At 41.5% G+C, this 17,560-nt stretch overlaps 1 protein-coding gene across 1 annotated transcript in view; it reads left to right on the top strand.

Moving 5' to 3' along the window:
- Window positions 1-2,468: 2,468 nt before the first annotated feature.
- Window positions 2,469-17,560, top strand: part of HRH1 (histamine receptor H1) — a 31,268-nt gene continuing 16,176 nt past the window's right edge. The window contains exon 1 of the mRNA XM_063296437.1: window positions 2,469-3,040. The gene's annotated coding sequence lies outside the window, so the exon portion shown is untranslated. The remainder of the gene's footprint in view (window positions 3,041-17,560) is intronic.

Raw genomic sequence — 17,560 nt, 5'->3', positions numbered from 1 at the left:
TAAAAACTTTTTCAGTATAATTTTTCCTGTTACTGCTTATATCTTATGATAGAATTTCTTAAACTGTTTGTTTGTTTGTTTGTTTAAAGGTATATGGCCGCCCACTCAACACACAGCTCCAGTTGGCTAATATTCAATTAAAAATAAACAAAGACCATTTAAAAGCAACACATCACACTCTGGGTGATTCAAAAAACAGATAACCAGGAACACCAAGATGGGCTCACTTAAAAGCCTTGCCCAATGCCCAGAGGAGGAATCAGGTCTTCAGCAGCTTATGAAAGGCCAGCAGCGTTGGGGCCATCCAAATCTTGGGGTGGGGGAGGCGGTATGCTGTTCCACAGGGCAGGCTGTGACTTCCTGGGGGTTGGGAGCAAATTTTCACAAATTTCTGGGAGGCCAGAAGAGTCATTGGGAGTCGGGTGGCATATAAATTTAATACATTATTGTTGTTGTTGTTGTTGTTATTGTTATTGAAAGGGGGCAAGCAAGTTGCTCAGCATCTACAGAGTGACTCTTGGAAAAGGCAGGAGAAAGGCGGTTCACACCACTTGTGACACCACTCATGAGAAGGAAAGGCACAGCCTAGTTGATATTCTCCCTGGGGATTTTATTCAGGATGGAAAATGAACACTGGGGCGTTCATATTTACTGAATAAGAACTTTTCCTTAAAACATGTCAAGACTGAGATTTTATAATATGGCATCCAGGCCCCATGTTTCTTTTTCATCTTTTTCTTTTGATGGATGTCTTTCTCTTCATCCATTATATCAGTAATATTTGGAGTGCATGTAGAAGTGAAGCAATCAGTATTAATTAAGCTAGTGAAGTTATTTTAGTTTTCTAATCTTTAAAACTAAAAACGTTTTTGTTGGGTGGTAAATGAATAGCTGAAGATGAACAATCTTGCTAATAAAAGTAAGCGTAAATCTTGTAAGTTTGATGAAAGTTACATATGTTTTGGCTTCACTAACACTTCTCCACATACTGGAGAAAAATGACCTCAGTGTATTATTTGTCTGAACAAGCTGTCTGCTGAGAATATGAAGCCAAGAAAACTAACACATCGTTTGGAAACACATCATATTGACTTAGTAACAAACCTAGAGATGTTTTCATTCAAAGAAGAAATGAAAATGTGAGTCTTGTTAAATATATAAAATATATGTTCCTTTCAAAATTCTTCTCCCTTATCAAGTTGCATCCAGCATTCTCCAGTGCAAAAAGCTGCAGGTAGGAGGAAAAAACTGAATTCTTCTAGCAGCTACTAATGGCCAATAGACATGTTCTTATTACCAATGTCATTATATATGGGGATGTCACACAAATTCATTTATTACACTAGGAGATCATGGCACCAGAACATTTGAGAAGCCTTTCCTTGTGATATAATTAATTTAGGAATTGATTTGCATAAATGATAGAGAAATGTCTAACCAAATTGAGCCAATTACTTTTATAAGAGGTTCTATTCATTCTTCTTCAGCTTATCCTTAAACTCAAAATATAGCAGGACAGCAGCCAAATTTTCTTTGAGAATTTTAGATTATTTGCCCATCGCAATACAGTGTGTATTATAAGTAAGTTCATGGCCCTAAATAGAGGCAGGAGATCGAGGAAGCATACATTATGGCTATACAGTATGTGAAAACTGGCATATGTGAACTGAAGCCAGAATGTTGAAGGGACATAACCTGCTCATTCAGAAGGGAAAGAGCTGTGCTTAAAGATGCATTGTAACAGTTAACATTACTGGGCACCTTCTACTGCCAAAGCCTTCACAGTTACGAGGAAAATATTGTATTTAAAATTCTATGACTGAACACAGTGCATGTTGGCATTCTATCTGAAGACCTGTGCAGCAATCTTTTCCTTTTACCATCAAATTATAAGATGACACAGAAGCAGTTTTGGCTGAGCTTTCTGATGATTTCCAAGGTGTGGCATGCATTAGTTGTCCCAGCAATACTAAACCATGGGGCAAGCCTTCTACAGGACCCGTGGGGGAAAAGTTACTTTCAAGATCTAGCTTCAGAGCTCTAGGGTTTCCCCCCGTCCTTCTTTCTCTCAAATAGTGACCAAAGAGCAACATGTTTCCTTCTTTTCCTCAAAAAGGCAAACACAAGCACACATGCGCGAGAGCACATTCCTTGACTCGTCAATCTCCATCAGATGTTGGCTACGGTTGAAAAATTAAATCAGACCGCCAAAGTGTAGAGATTGTCTGGCCTTCTGGAAAGTGTTAGAGAGGAGACTGAAAATACCTGAGCGTGCTGGGGGAGTGGGGGAGGCGACTGCACGAACGAATTTTGCTTGAGGGCCGAGATCGGTTGGTCAGAAAAGGGAGGGCTGGTAGGAAAGGGATGATGAGCTCATTCAGGAGAAGCGGGGGTGTTGCGGGTGGCCCGAGGAAAAAGACAGGGTTAATCAACGCCGAAGGTGGTCAGAAATGGAAGAACTGCTCCTCCTCGGAGCGCGTGGGCAGCTCTGGAGCCGCAGCCCCTGCCGCCAGTGTCCAAACGCGCCACTTTCTCACTTCGGGAGAGCAGCTTGCTAGTTGGAAACTCAACAGCTCTCCCTCCTCAAGCAAAACCAAGGATTGTTTAATTGAAGGCATTTGGGCTTGTCTCAGTGCCGGGTCAGCCTCAGAAGTGAGCCTCCGAGACACTTCTGCGCTTCGAAGAAAACTTTTCCTCCCTGGAAGCAGTTGCAGTGCCAGGCGCGCAGCCCGGCTGCCAGCTAGCGCACCTCCGGGCGGACTGCGGTGAGCCTCGCCTGGTAGCTAAACAGAAGCCTCCAGACACAGCAGCCGAGCCTCGGGGGCGGGAGCGGGGAAAGTGCCTCGCTGAGAGCGGCGGGGTTCTCGGTCTCCGTCCGCATCTAAGAGACCGCCTGAGCAGGACCGACGCGTGCCTCCCCCTTGACTTGGCGCCCGGCAGCCGCTTTGCCTGACCCTCTCTTCAGCCCGACGGAGCTCCTGGAAACATTCTGCGTCCCCCAAGACACGTTTAATCTCAGCGATTTCTGCTTCAGTGCCAGGTGGGTAAGTAAACTTGACCGAAGAGGAGAATGGATGGGGAAATCTGGGCTACTTCGGGGTACATCTCGGCCTATGGATGATGGGTGGATGTCGCATGAATCTTCCGTCCCTTCTGAGGAGACTGGCAATTGGTGCGTGCTTGAGATAATCCAATTTTTAATGAGCCAGAACTGCTGTAGAGTCAGCGTTTTTTCAGTTCTGACTAAAAGCTTTTATTCAGGGTGTTGATGAGAAACATCCGTATGCAGGCGGTAATCTAAACGCATTTACCCCACGGAATGAGTGAAATTTACTTGTTTGCCATTGGTACTCTGTGGATTGAACTTTGAGCTTTTCTTTCCAGAGAATATTTGAAATTGGATTATAATTTGAGTCTGAAGTTCAGGTAGTATGTACCTCTTTGTTATAACTCCAGTAAAGGCTGAAACACCCCTACCAAGCATTAAGGCTGTAAAATGTTGTTTTTGCTCTACCCTACCATTGGGCAGAGTAAGGCAACTGCCTCTGACACTCCCTTCTGGGAGTGCAGCAGAAACTGCTCCACAAACCTTGTTTTGTACTCCACAACTTAGCCTTTTGTGTCAATACTGCAGTAAAATTCAGCAGTCAGCCCAGTTCACTTCTGTTTCATTCTGCTGTTTACATCAGACAGGTAAAAGACTAGGGCCAGCCTGGGAAATTTATGGATTACTGGAATGGCAAGGTTTGATAAGCAATAGCTTGTTTAACTCATCTGGTGCCTCAATATCTCAGTTTGTTAAGTTTCTCTGAGGGAGGGGTAATTGTGTTGATTAAAATTGTGACATTTCAGAATTTTATCCAATATAACCATTTTAAAACCCCTGCATTCTCATAACGTGTCCTTATTCAAGCACGACCATGCAGAAACAGTTCTGAAAAAAAATGGTTAGGGATACAAGAAGTTGCATGTTAATATACCACCAATCTATCCTAGTTTGCTTTGCACTCTGTTAGAATTTGTGTTCATGATCAGGTTTTCACACAGCTTCTTCTCTATGGGTACCCCACAGCCTATAATAATATGCAGTATTGTAAAATATCATCTGAAGTCTCTGGGTACACACGGCAAGTCTTGGCTGAGTTCAGCTCTAAGGAAGTTTACATGACTTACAGTGGGAAGTATTTCTTTTCTGATCTCTAAACAAGAAACTTTTCAGATGTAACGTATGTGTAGACAGAAGTCTACACATTTTTTCTTCATATTAATTCATCATGTACTATATTTTGTGAATAACAAAGACTCTGTCTGATGGCAATAGAGAAAATTATTCTGAAAGTGTTGAATGTCTTTATTCCATGTAAAATTTAATTTAGCCATGATAATTCAATTTGGCGGAAATCACAATAATGACTTTGTGAACAAATATAATTACTCTGTGCATTTCCAAATCATGAAAATGCAAATTAATTTTGTCCAGAAAAAGAATATGCAACAAAGCTGCTTCTATACTTTCCAAAGAATTGTTAAACATGGGGGAATAGCAGGAGAAGGTTGGGCTGCTGGAAAAAAATGGCAAGCAGGGAATAAGTGCTGTACCTCTTTTCTGGCCTTCTCCTTGCATCATTAAATCTGCCATTATTTGGGTTCTTTCAACACCCCTGGGGAAATGGCTGCTGGTTTTAAAGCAAAGAAGTCTTCTTTGATATGCAAAATCTCATATTCAAATGCTACTCATACATATGCTTTATGGCTTGGCTCCGGGTTACATACAGGGCCATCTCTTCCCACTAGAACCAGCCCAACCACAGCAAACATGTCAGGATAAGTAGCTGAATTCCTGGAGGTCAAGGGGCTGACACCCAGTGGAATTGTTTTTCAGTAGCAGTGCCAACCCTCTGGAATGGCCTCCCCTTTGAGATCAGATTAGCTCCTACCTTGGCTACCTTCTGGAAGAGCTCTTCTGGAGGGTATTTGGGATGTGACGCCAGGTTGTTTGGGTTGATCTGCTTGTATTTTGTTATTATTAATATACCAAGCATAGCTTAAATATGAAGATAAACATGTACCATAATCTTCCTACTTTTCCCTTTCCCCTCCCCCCAGACACATACGTAGTGCATGTACTGTAATTGCTTTAGATAACTCTGTGTGTGATTGGGATTCCTGGAATGCTGAGTTTATTACTCCTTTTTATTCTATGAGCATATGGACTAAATTTGATATCAGAAATAAGTTCAGTGTACATCTGACAGACGAACAAATGCTCTTTATCTACATGGAGCATAAAGTGTCGGCAAGGTGTCACTAATATAGCATTATTTTGAACATGATAATTAGAGAAGGAATAATATTATAGAAAAATTTTTGTTTCCCTGTTTATTTTTAATTACATGATTTTTTAACAGAAGCCTTGAATTCCTGTTTCACTATATATGTCAATAACCACTGGCTCTGACATTATGTGTTAATAGTGCTCCACATTTTGATTCATTTAATTATAACCTTTCCAAATTAAGCTTGGAAGACAGATCAATTATGAAAATTATAAAATATAAAATTATCACTGGTTTTGAGACATTGCTCTACAAAATAGAATTTCTCTTTCAGTGCTAGCCAATTACTCTCCTAGCTGACATTTAGTCAGCTTATAACTAAACTTCTTGTGAGCGATAAGTTTTGGTGTACTGTTCCAGTTAAAGGATTTATTGCTTGACAATGAATAACTGTGTACCAAAGGAGACAAATGTTGGATAAACTAATTGTGTTATTCATTACAGTTCAACTGAACACTCTAGCATTTGTATAAGATACTCAAAACAAACATATTCTGCTTTCAGATGTTTGCAGAGGAACACTAGCAGGCCACAATTCCATTCAATCCAATACCCTTTTCTTCAGAAACTACGTCAGACAAGGTCAGCAGAAGCAAGAGGACAGAGAGCAGGGGTCCATTAAAATAACAATATACAGGTGTCAGCTGCTTCTCCTGCTGAAAAATGAGTGACCCTTAGCCCATTAGGCACAGATGGGAGAAAGGAAAGTACAGTTCGGTTCCTGATGATGGGGACACACAATACGTTCCCTATGCTAGATGGTATTGGGCAGTAAATTTTGCTTAGAATAGATGGCCTCAAAGATAGACACATCCTAGGCCATATACTGTATATAGGTCCCAAGCCACATATCTGAACTCTACTTAGAAGCAAGCCCACAAACAATGCCGTTCAGCAACAGAGGTCTTGCAGGACTGTAGTGTTATCAGGTGGGCAGTTGTATTTTGTACCAACTGTAGCTTCTGGAAGTTTTTTTAAGGGGCAGACCATGTAGTCCAGGTGTAAAATGATAAGGGCATGAATGAGCATCATTAGTGTCTCTCATTCTAAAAGAAGTAGCCATTGACACACCAGACAAACCTGGGCAAAGGTTCTCCCACCATGGCTTTCACATGCTCTTCTGATAGGAGCCATGGCTCCAAGAAAATTCCCGCATTGCAGACCTGCTTCTTTGGGAAAAGTGCAGCCCATCCAGAGCCAAAGATGGAAATGTCCTGGAATCATTTGTCTTCCAAATCAGCAGCCATTCTCTCTTGTCAGGATTAAGCCTCAGCTTCTTTCTCTCCAAAGAGATCCTCACAGCCCCCAAACTCAATGTAAAGATTTCCACTGCATCTTCTGCTGAGCAAGGTATGGAGATGTACAACTGTGTATCATCAGCAAACTGATGATACCATACCCCCGACAGTGGATGATTTCTTCCAGTGGCTTCATGTAGATGTTGAGCAGTATGGGGGAGATGGCTGAGCCCTGTGGCAGGCTATATAACAGTGCCAAGCACTCTGTACCTGTCATCCTCCATTCAAACGAATCTGCCTGCTCAGGAAAGATGGAATCATTGCAAAACCATTGCAGGCAGCCCAGCAGGATATGAAACCTCTGTGGTAAAGATGCCAGACTAAAAAATACCCGCACATAAAAGATGCATAGGATCGGACTAAAACTTACCCAGAGACACGAAGGAAACTGTATTATATGGATTAAATTAACTGATTCAGTGTAAAAACTTCTGATATTTCCAAGAAATCAGAAATAAGTATGAATACTCACTCCATTCATAGAAGAAACTAAAACACTAGAGTCTCCTGCTGAGAAGATAGGACAAAAAATTTAACAGGTTTATTTTCACTATACTCCCAGATTGTTCTAGAAAATAGACTTATGGATACTCAGAAAACTAGAGAAAGAGAAGGGAATGATTTTGCAGGGGTGTGTGATGGGACTGGAGAATCACCTTCATTCCATCACCAGGAGTATCTTGTGACTGAAAATACATACATGTCAATTTAGGATCCAAGCCAAAAGGAGATGTCAGATTATCTCCAGACCCTGTAATTAAAAGTTATTAAATTGCTAATTCTGATGGACTGTGCAAATCTCTACATGCTTATTCTGAAAAAAATCCCAGTCTTACTTGCAGGAAAGTGTCCATAGGATTACAACTCTCACTTCAAAAATAATTTCTGCCCTCTCAACCAAGGAGATGTACATAATACCTTCTAAAAGCAAGTTTCAGATCTTTCAATGCAGATCTCACACTGATGAAGAATAATTACTTAGATTAATTATTTCAGGATCTCTCAGGAGACAAACTCTTCTAGGTATGTCCCTTCCAAAAAATTCTTGACTTATCTTGCTAATAGTGTTCACCAGTGACCAAAGGAAAACACAAAAGGATCAGCTATCTTTGATTTGATAATGTACTAATGTAATGTATACAGAAGTCTTAGCCAAGGAAGAAGAAGTAGCAGGAACATAGGAGGGAAATAACCATGTAATGCTGGAATTCTTGGTTTTTAAGGAAAACTAAAACTTGGGCTTTATAAAAGCAGATTTTAATAAATTCAGAGCAGTGATTTACCTATTTACTCTGAATGAGTTTCAATATCCAGGACCAAAAGAATTGCATTTTTAGGTACTGAAAGAACTACTCATGGCCTGACTGTTAAGTATTATCATTAAGAAATCCTGAAGAACTGGTAAGTGCCAAATAACTGGAAGAGAATAAATGTTGCCCCTAATTTCAAAAAGGAGGAAAAGAAAGACTCAGCAATTTACAGGCTCACGAGCCTGACATCATTTTAGGGGGGAAGAGTCTAAGAATTCATTTAAAAAATCAATCTGTAAGAACACTGAAAAAAATGCAGTAATTACCAGAACTCAGCATGAATTTGTTAAGAACAAATCTTGCAAGACTATTTTTACCTCATTTTTTTCACCAGATAACTTTCTTAGCAGATTGTGAGAATGGGGTAAACATAATACAACTTGACTTCAGCAAAGCATTTGACAAACTATCCCAAGACAAGCTGATTAGCCAGCTAATTAAGTGTGGGCTGGATGGCATAACAGTTAAGTGAATACATAACTGGCTCAAAAATCATACTCAAACAGTGCTCATCAGTGATTCCTCATCAGATGGGAGAGATGTCTCAAGTTATATGCTAGAAAGATCAGTCTTGGGACCTCTCCTCTTTTTTTTTAATTAATGATTTAGATGACAAGATAGAGAGAATGCTTATTAAATTTTCAGATTATACAAAGTTGAGATAGCTAGTAACCTAAAACACAGATATAAAATTCAAAATTGTCTTGATAGTTTGGGGAAATGGGCTGCAAGTAACAAAAATGAATTTATCAGAGACAAAGGCAAAGTTTTTCACTTAGGAAGCAACCAAATACATATGTATAGGATGGAGGACTTTTGCTCAGTAATCATATTTTGTGGGATATTAGTTAATTGCAAACTCTATAAGCTAGCAGTGTGATATATCTGAAAAAAGACCAGTGCAGTTATTTTAACAGAATATAGCAACAATAACCGAACTACAATTTCCAAATCTGTCCTGCTTTCATCAGATTGCTAACTCAAGTACTATGTCTAGTTATGGGTACCTGTAATGGTATGTGGGAATGACCTTGGAAGACAGGAGAAAGAGCTGCAGTCTAGACAAGGGTCTGATAAACGAGATTTGAGTCTGAAGGAGGAGGGGTGGTGAAACGTCTCAGAAGGGACCATCCCTAGTTTTGTGAGAGTAAAAGTGAAGACATGAGGGGCACTTTCAGACTTACAAGATTTTGTTAATGTAGGCTTACAATAAAGATAGAGCTAGTACTCCTAGTTGTGCTTCTTGTCTAGACTACCTCATAAGGCTAACAGTACCACACTTTAAGATGGATTTGGAGATAATTGGAAAAGGTTCAGGGAAGGGCAATGGAAATGATTAAGGGGCTAGAAACTAAGCCTAATGACATAAAATGGAAGGAGCTGAGCATCTTTAGCCTTGAGAAAAGACAACTATGTGGGGATGTGATACCTTTCTCCAGATACCTAAAATGATATCACATGAAAAATCATGAGTCTTTCTCTCTCATTCCAGACGGCAGGACACAGAATAAAGGATTTAAGTTAAGGTATGAAAACTTCTACTTTATGTTAGGAAAACATTTTGGCAATCGAATTAATTACCCAGAGAGGCAGTGAGCTTTCATTCATTGCGTGCATTTCAGCCGAGGATAAACAGCAATCCATCCGGGATGTTTTCTTTTGGATTCCTGCAGTGAGCATATGGTTGGACTCATTAGACCCTTCCAGCTTGATGATTCTGTTACTCTAATTGTAAAAGCTTATCCACATCACCACCACATACTGTCATTTTTATGTACAGTAGGTAACTCACTTTCAAGCTAAAACCTGATTGGCTGTGGATAAGAGTAACCTAACACGTGTGGAGGAGACCGTGCTGGGAAAGTCAGATCTTCTATACCGAGAGTCAGCAGCTTGCATCCTGTGAGGTATATACAGTTGATATGGCACACTGTGAGTGTCCTGATCTTTGCACCTCTCTTCATTTGCCCATTTTACAAGCAAACACATGAAGAACAAACTCAGTATTTTGGAATGGCCAAGTCAAAGTTCAGACCTAAGTCCCGTAGAAATGTTGGACCTGAAATGAGACTTACTTAAAAAAAATCCTCAAATGTTACTCAGTAGAACAATTCATCAAAGAGAACAGGCCAAAACTCTTATATAGCAGTATGATTGCTTGATCACTGATTACAGGTATCCTCACTTAGTAACCACAATTGGGACCTGCAACACAGTCACTAAATGATGCAGTCGCTAAGCAGAAAATCATGGGACCACGACTGGGCTTACGACCTTACTTCCCCTTCAGTCATTAAGTGAAGTGATGCAGTCACTAAGTGAAAAAATGTGACTGCCACTTACAATTTTATTCCACCATCCATACTGTACAGTATTAACTCTGCTTGTCACAAGCAAAAATGCATGCCAGATGCAAAGCACACAAATGATGATCACGTAACTGAGGGATGCTGCAATGGTCGTAAATGTCCTGCTCAGACCAAATCACACACAGAACACCAGGGAGGCAGTTGCAAACTTTACTGAGATAACTTGTGAGGTAAATAAACAGGCAGCAAACTTTACTGAGGTAACTTGTGGGGTAAATGCACACCCTCTACAGAAACAAGCCCAAAGCCCTGAGAGCTTGCCTTAAATGAGTTTTGCATGCAAACAAGGTTACTCAAGCGAGTCCAAGGGTCCAGAGTCAAGTCACAAGGTTTCCGATCAAGAGCCAAGGCACATGGCATCCAGTAAGCAGACAGTTGCCTCCAACAACTGTTCTGGGCTTGCGGCTCCCTTTTTATAAAGGCAGAACCGGGCGGAGCTTATTTAGGAGGGCGGGCCTGCTGTCTCACTTGTAGCCCCTCCAGCCTTTGCTGTTCCTCTCTCCTTTCTGCTCTCCTTGCTCTCAGCCTGGGAGGGGGTGGCAACCCCGCGTCCTCATCCCCGCTGAGCAGCGACGCCTGACCCTGCTGCCCATTGGCTAGCCCTGCCTCCTCTGCCTGCCCAGACCGACCTTCGTCTGTCACCCCCATCGCTGCCTGCATGCCCTCCGAAGCTGTCCTCAGGCCCGGCTGCTCTTCCTCATCCTCTGACTTGGACTCCAAGCCCCCCATGACAGTAAATGTGTTCTAGTTGTGAAGCACACAAATGGCAATTACATGACTGTGGGACACTGCAACTGTTGTAAATATGAGGATTGGTCGCAAAGCACCATTGTAACTTCAAACAGTCACTGCACAAGGCAGTCAGTAAGTGAGGCCTACTTGTACAGGAAGAATGTAGTGGTAGCTATTGCAACTAAAGATGGTGCAACCAATTAAGAATACTTTTTCACAGATCTGTCCTGATCATGCCAGGACAGAGCACCTCAGAAAATTAGGATGTCTGCAGGAGTGTTAGGTCAGACGACACTGGCAACTGGGGACAGGGCCTTCATATTTCCTCTGTAGCAATCTCATTTGCATCAAGGCTGCTGAATGGAAAATACTTCAACTTCCCCTCCCCCACAATCACAATGCAATCATAGTGTTGTATGAAATGCTTTGTGTGTATAGGCTTTCTTTGTATATGAGTGTCCCAAATTCATGTACTAATACACCCAAGTGGGTGTATGTGTACATGAATGCATGCATAAACATGACTATACATGTGTAGTTATCAACCCATTATCCAGAATTACATGCAGCCTTCAGGGGTGAAAACATTTCCCAGGTAAATTTTCAATCTTGATATCAACTACTGGCATTAAAGGGGAGAGAAGAAACTCCTCTATTGATAGTCTTACAGACTTCAGCAGGAAAAAAAATCGTATCTACTCTCAGTGATAGTCTGGATTGGATAGTTAAGGGCGGAAAAAACCTCCTCCATGCATAAACATCTGCTGTAAAAATAGATCAAAAACAAGAATGGAAAAGATAAAAAAGAAGTGTTGGCCAGGACAGAGAAGCAGAATACTGTCATTTTTCCCAAACAAAGAAATCTAGAATAGTAGTCAGAAAGCACAAAATTTTCAAGTTAGTGTCTTTCTTTACCTTTAATTACTAACAGAATGGCACTATATAGTCATACGTCAAATACTTAACACCAAAAACCTAAGTCTATTATTTGGGTGAGTGATGCTGTTTTCAAGGATCCTTGATGTTAACATAGATGCATTTCAAAGACTTTCATCCCCATATATCAATGCAATGTTTACATTTTACACAAATGAAGATTCTGAGAGGCAGCAGAAAACAATTGCATGATATGTAAGCACAGTGAGTAGAAATTCTGAAATCAGAACAACTGGCAATGCAACAGATGACTTCCCTCACAAAAGTCTGGTTTTTCCCTTTAACATTTAAACTGGAGGCTGAGGCTCTTAAGTCATCTAAAGTATGCTATGTTTTCTAGATGTTCCTTTTTTTTTCATGACAGCTGGAATGCAGTCCTGGGCTGTATATTAGTAGATCCTAAGAGCCTCTGCTTCTTCCCACATTTGCTTTTCTTGTGCAGTGGGTTGCTGCTAATAGAACATATAAGTTTAAAGGATTTTTATTCATGGGTGAAATCCAGCATTACACAAATGGACTTTCTTCACTTTCTCTCTTCAGCCCTCTATGAGCACTCCAAATCTGCTCCAGAGGGTTGGGAGCTCTCTGGAGGGAATTTAGATGGAGGCTAAAACAGGGAGGTGAATTGTCCTCTCCCAGTACTAGAGATCAATTAGTACCTAGAAGCAACCTATTTTATTTCAGATATAAGCTTGAAGCTATTTGTCTTGGCTTACTTACAGTTGCTTGTTGCTGAAAGCTCTTCAGAAGAATATGGATCCAAAATTTTTTTGTTTTGTTTTGTAGTCATGGTTTTGAAGTTACTTCTTGGAATTAGTCTTCCTACTGTGAGTTCTGGTCCTGTTCTCCTCCCAACCAGCTGCAGTGACTTCTAGCCACCAATAAAATATGAATGCTATTAACTAGCTCTGTGCCTAAGGGGGGACTAGAACTCACAGTCTCCTGGGTTCTAGCTTGGGGTCTTAACCACTACACCAAACTGGCTCTCACTTCAATAAATATATGTGGCATAATTCTGCTTTTGGTTAAAAATGCAGTTTTACTTTGGTTTAAAATAGAGGTAGGATTAGATACCTGCAATTGAGAACAAATCACTCTGACATGTAAAAGCTAAAGCATTCACCCTTTCCAATGATAGCTTGTCCATGCTGGAAGAAATGTTTTTCCTTTCCACAGGAGCAGAGATGCAAATTTTTACCATTTGGTATCCATTCCATGGCCTGGGAAAATTACCTGCAGGAGTGCACAGCCTGAAAACAGCTTCCCACAGACTAAGGCTTGGCCATGTAGGAAGTGCCTTATATTAGTTAAGTGAAATCTTGCAGGATTCTGACAAATCTGGCGAGGTTTAGTGAATTTTACTGTGATGTAATTAAATATTGCAAGACTGCAAGTGATACTCAGGGAGGTTTTTCTGACATTTCTTCATAATGTGTCTTGACCTCAGTTTGTGGGCATCTGTTGCTAATCAGATTATGGTCACTGAATTTCTGTCCAAGTAAAAGCCAATGTAGGCTTTTCCTACTGATTGAAATTCAGCATCCATTGCAGTTTAGTCAACACAAAAAGTGGTGTAGTGCCTCAAAAAGTAAGCAACAGTATCTGGATGATGTTTAATACAGTTTTATGTCCAATGGGTACAACCTTAGCAATGGCCTTGCCATTACACATACTGAGACTGGCATTAAAGCAACTAGATGCTCAAAAAAGGCCATTATAATTGCTACTCTTGGCTACTCCACCATTTCTCACCAACACTAATCTAGTTGGTCAGTATTTTTTTTTCATATTTTCAAAGTATGTACAGGCTTGTTAGTCATAGGGGAACATAGAATAATAATCACTTCATTTGGAAGCTATGTTCTTATTTAGATGTGAAAGCAGAATATTATTGGCAGTATTCCACTGGATGAGATGGAATTAAAGATATCTCAGTTAAGCCAAGGAGTGGTAGCATTAACTTGAATTTGCATTTCACCAAATTTTCAGTGTATATGTGAGAACACACATGCACAACACTCAATGGATGAAATCCACCTCTGTTGTTTTATTCTGTAGTGTTTCCACTGATAATCTGCCTGTACATTTTTACATAGCTTACACCCTATCTTGGCAATGAAAATTCAGTGCAATCTGTAAATGTCAGCTGTTTCAAACACTTACAGATTACACCCTTTTTCCCATTAGGAGGCTGCACCGAGTATGAATCATACAAATGTTTTTGGTCAGAGTCCTCCAAAACTTTTATCACAAGCAATCTCTTTTCTTGCCATATAAGTCACCAATGCTACAAAATAATTTCTTATCTTTTACATCTACACTAAAACTCTTCTCTACCACCAGGTTTCATACATTGACATGGCAGTAAATTTCAGCTCTCCAGACTTTCAGCTCAGTATTCAGCAATTGGCTTGACTTGGCAAAAAACTCTGTCACATGTTGACTATGTGATGCCTCAGTGGTTAAGACGCCAGGCTTGTTGATTGGAAGGTTGCAAGTTTGGTGGTTCGAGATCCTAGCCCCACATGACGGAGTGAGCTCCCGCACCCACCCCAGCTCTTGCCAGCCTAGCAATTCGAAAGCATGGAAATGCGAGTAGATAAATAGGTACCACTTTGGTGGGATGGTGACAGCATTCCATGCCTGTCATGCCAGCCACATGGCCACGGAAGCATCTTCGGACAGCTCTTCGGCTAAGAAACAGAGATGAACACCGCCCCCTAGAGTCAGACACAACTGTGCAGGAGAAACCTTTACCTTTTTATTCAGCAATTGGCTTGACTTGGCAAAAAACTCTGTCACGTGTTGACTACTTTAGAATCTTTACAGTAGACAATAATGCAACTTCATACACAACAGATGAATGCCCTCTTTCAGTACAAAGAAGTTGAAGCCTTTACATAACTTTATGCTATCAACGCCAGGCTTTTTATCACCCCTTTCCAAGGCAATGGATATGTGGCCATTCTCTTGAGGTCCTTGGGAGGCAGTTGAACTATGTGTACAAAATAATGCTGTCTAACCTGGGAACTGCTTGTTGCCACCTTACCAGATTCATCTTTTACTTTCTCACTCATTATATTGATTGCTGAGATTTCTAAAAATTATTATAAATTGAAAACTCCACATGCTTTGTAGTACTAATGTTTATTTGGCTAATAAACATAGCAGATAAGACTTAAATGTTTCCACCAGCTTCTCTCATGTTACTGAAAAAGCATATTCAAAAAACTGTATATTTAAAATATGAATTATTTAAATGGTTACACTAATCTAGTATGAGATATCAACAGAATCAGGTCTACATAATAAGCAAAATCATAACGGAACCAAAATTGCACATGTCAATAGAATTGTTATTGTTCATGTATAGCTTAAATGGAACTAACAAACACCTTAATAAGCATTGCAAATTTTTACTTAAAAAGTACCTTTTTCAAATTGGAATGTGGCCACAATGTTAAAGTAATAATTTATTATAATGTTTAGAAAACTTGAATTATTTGCCATATCAAAACCTATTTATATATTTATTTATGTATCAAATTTGTCACCACCCATCTCCTCCGAACAGAGGGACTCTCGGCGGTTTACAATATAAAACAATAACTATATAATAAAATTCCAATATAAAATATAGACTAAAACAATTTTAAAAACTACCAAATATACTAAAATCCCAATGGCTATGGTCTCATTCAATCCTTGCATAGGAGGGGCACTTCAAGGCACTAGCCCACCCCAAGTATGATTATTCTCCTCCCTGCCCCAAGCCCAATGGCAGAGCCAGGTCTTCAATTCCCTCTAGAAGGCTAGGAGCGATGGGGCTAATCTCACCTCCGGGGGCAAGATGTTCCAAAGGGCGGGCGACACTGCAGAGAAGGCCCGCCTCCTGGACCCTGCCAGATGGACTTCTCTTGCAGATATAGTCTGCAGCATGCCCTCTCTGCATGGCCGGGTGGGATGGGCTGATGATGCGGGGAAGAGGAGGTCCCTCAGGTAACCCGGTCCCATGCCATGTAGGGCTTTAAAGGTGATAACCAACACCTTGAATTGGATCCAGAAGCAAACTGGTATCCAGTGCAGCTCGCAAATCAATGGTGTTATATGCGCCCTTCTAGGGGCACCAAAAATAGCCCGCGCGGCCACATTCTGGACCAGCTGAAGCTTCTGGATACTCTTCAAGGATAGCCCCATGTAGAGCACATTGCAATAGTCTATATGGAAGATAACAAGGGCATGAGTGACTGAAGGGCCTCCCGATCCAGGAAAGGGCGTAACTGGTGCACGACACAAAGCTGTTCAAAGGCCCTTCTGGCCACAGCTGCCACCTGCTCTTCGAGCAGGAGCCGTGAGTCCACGGGGACCCCCCAAGTTATGCATCGGGTCTGTCTGGGGCAGTGCAACCCCATCCAGGACCAAAGTTGAGAAAGTCCCGGATACGGCAGAGCCCTTAACCCACAGCCACTCTGTCTTACCAGGGTTCAGCCGAAGCCTGTTGTTCCCCATCCAGACCCTCACAGTCCCCAGACACTCAGAGAGGGTGGTCACAGCATCACTTACTTCACCCGGGATGGAGATATATAATTGAGTATCGTCAACATACTGATGATAACTCATCCCATGGTGACAGATGATCTAACCCAGCGGTTTCATGTAGATGTTAAATAGGAGAGGTGAGAGAACCAAACCCTGCGGCACCCCACATAGGAGGGGTCGAGGGTTGGATCTCTCCCTCCCTATCACCACCAATTGGGACCGGCCCTGGAGGAAGGAGGTGAACCAGCGCAGAACCATGCTGCCCACCCCCAACTCCCTGAGCTGACCCAAAAGGATATCATGGTTGATGGTATCGAAAGCCATTGAGAGGTCAAGAAGAGCAAGGATGGATGCACTACCCCCATCCCGCTCCCACCAAAGATCATCCATAAGTGTGACCAATGCCATTTCCATCCCATATCTGGGCCTGAAACCTGTCTGAAAGGGGTCTAGATAATCCGTTTCCTCCAGAACCCTCTGGAGCTGTAATGCCACCACTTTCTCAACCACCTTCCCCAAAAAGGGGAGGTGGGAGACTGGACAAAAATTATCCAGTACAGTAGGGTCCAGCAATGGTTTCTTGAGGAGGGGTTGTACCAGCACCAACTTAAAGGCAGTTGGAAACACCCCCTCCCTCAAGGATGAATTGACCATTGCCTGGACCCAGCCACATATCACCTCCTGAGCTGCCTTCACCATCCAGGAGGGACATGGGTCTAGATGACAATGGTGGCATTACTGTCCGGAGGATCCTGTCCACTTCCTCAGGTCCAACAGGATCAAACTGTTCCCAGATAACATGGTAAGTACACTCCCTTGGTATCTCCACAGACCATGTGTCACGCTTGAAGTCTAACGTAGAGTGGATCCGAGCGATTTTGTCTTGCAGATGCTCTGAAAACAACTCTGCATGGCTATGTAGGAGGGTCACTGTGCCCACCTTCCCCAAAAGGGATTGAGTCATTTTAAACAGGGCTGTTGAGCAGCATTCTGCAGATGTAATAAGGGCGGAGAAGTATTGGCGCTTTGCCGCTCTTATC

This window comes from Candoia aspera, chromosome 2 (genome assembly GCF_035149785.1).
Source record: "Candoia aspera isolate rCanAsp1 chromosome 2, rCanAsp1.hap2, whole genome shotgun sequence".
In the NCBI taxonomy this organism is placed as follows: domain Eukaryota; kingdom Metazoa; phylum Chordata; class Lepidosauria; order Squamata; family Boidae; genus Candoia; species Candoia aspera.
Note: the sequence above shows the minus strand (reverse complement) of the source record. Positions and strands in the feature narration are given on the sequence as shown.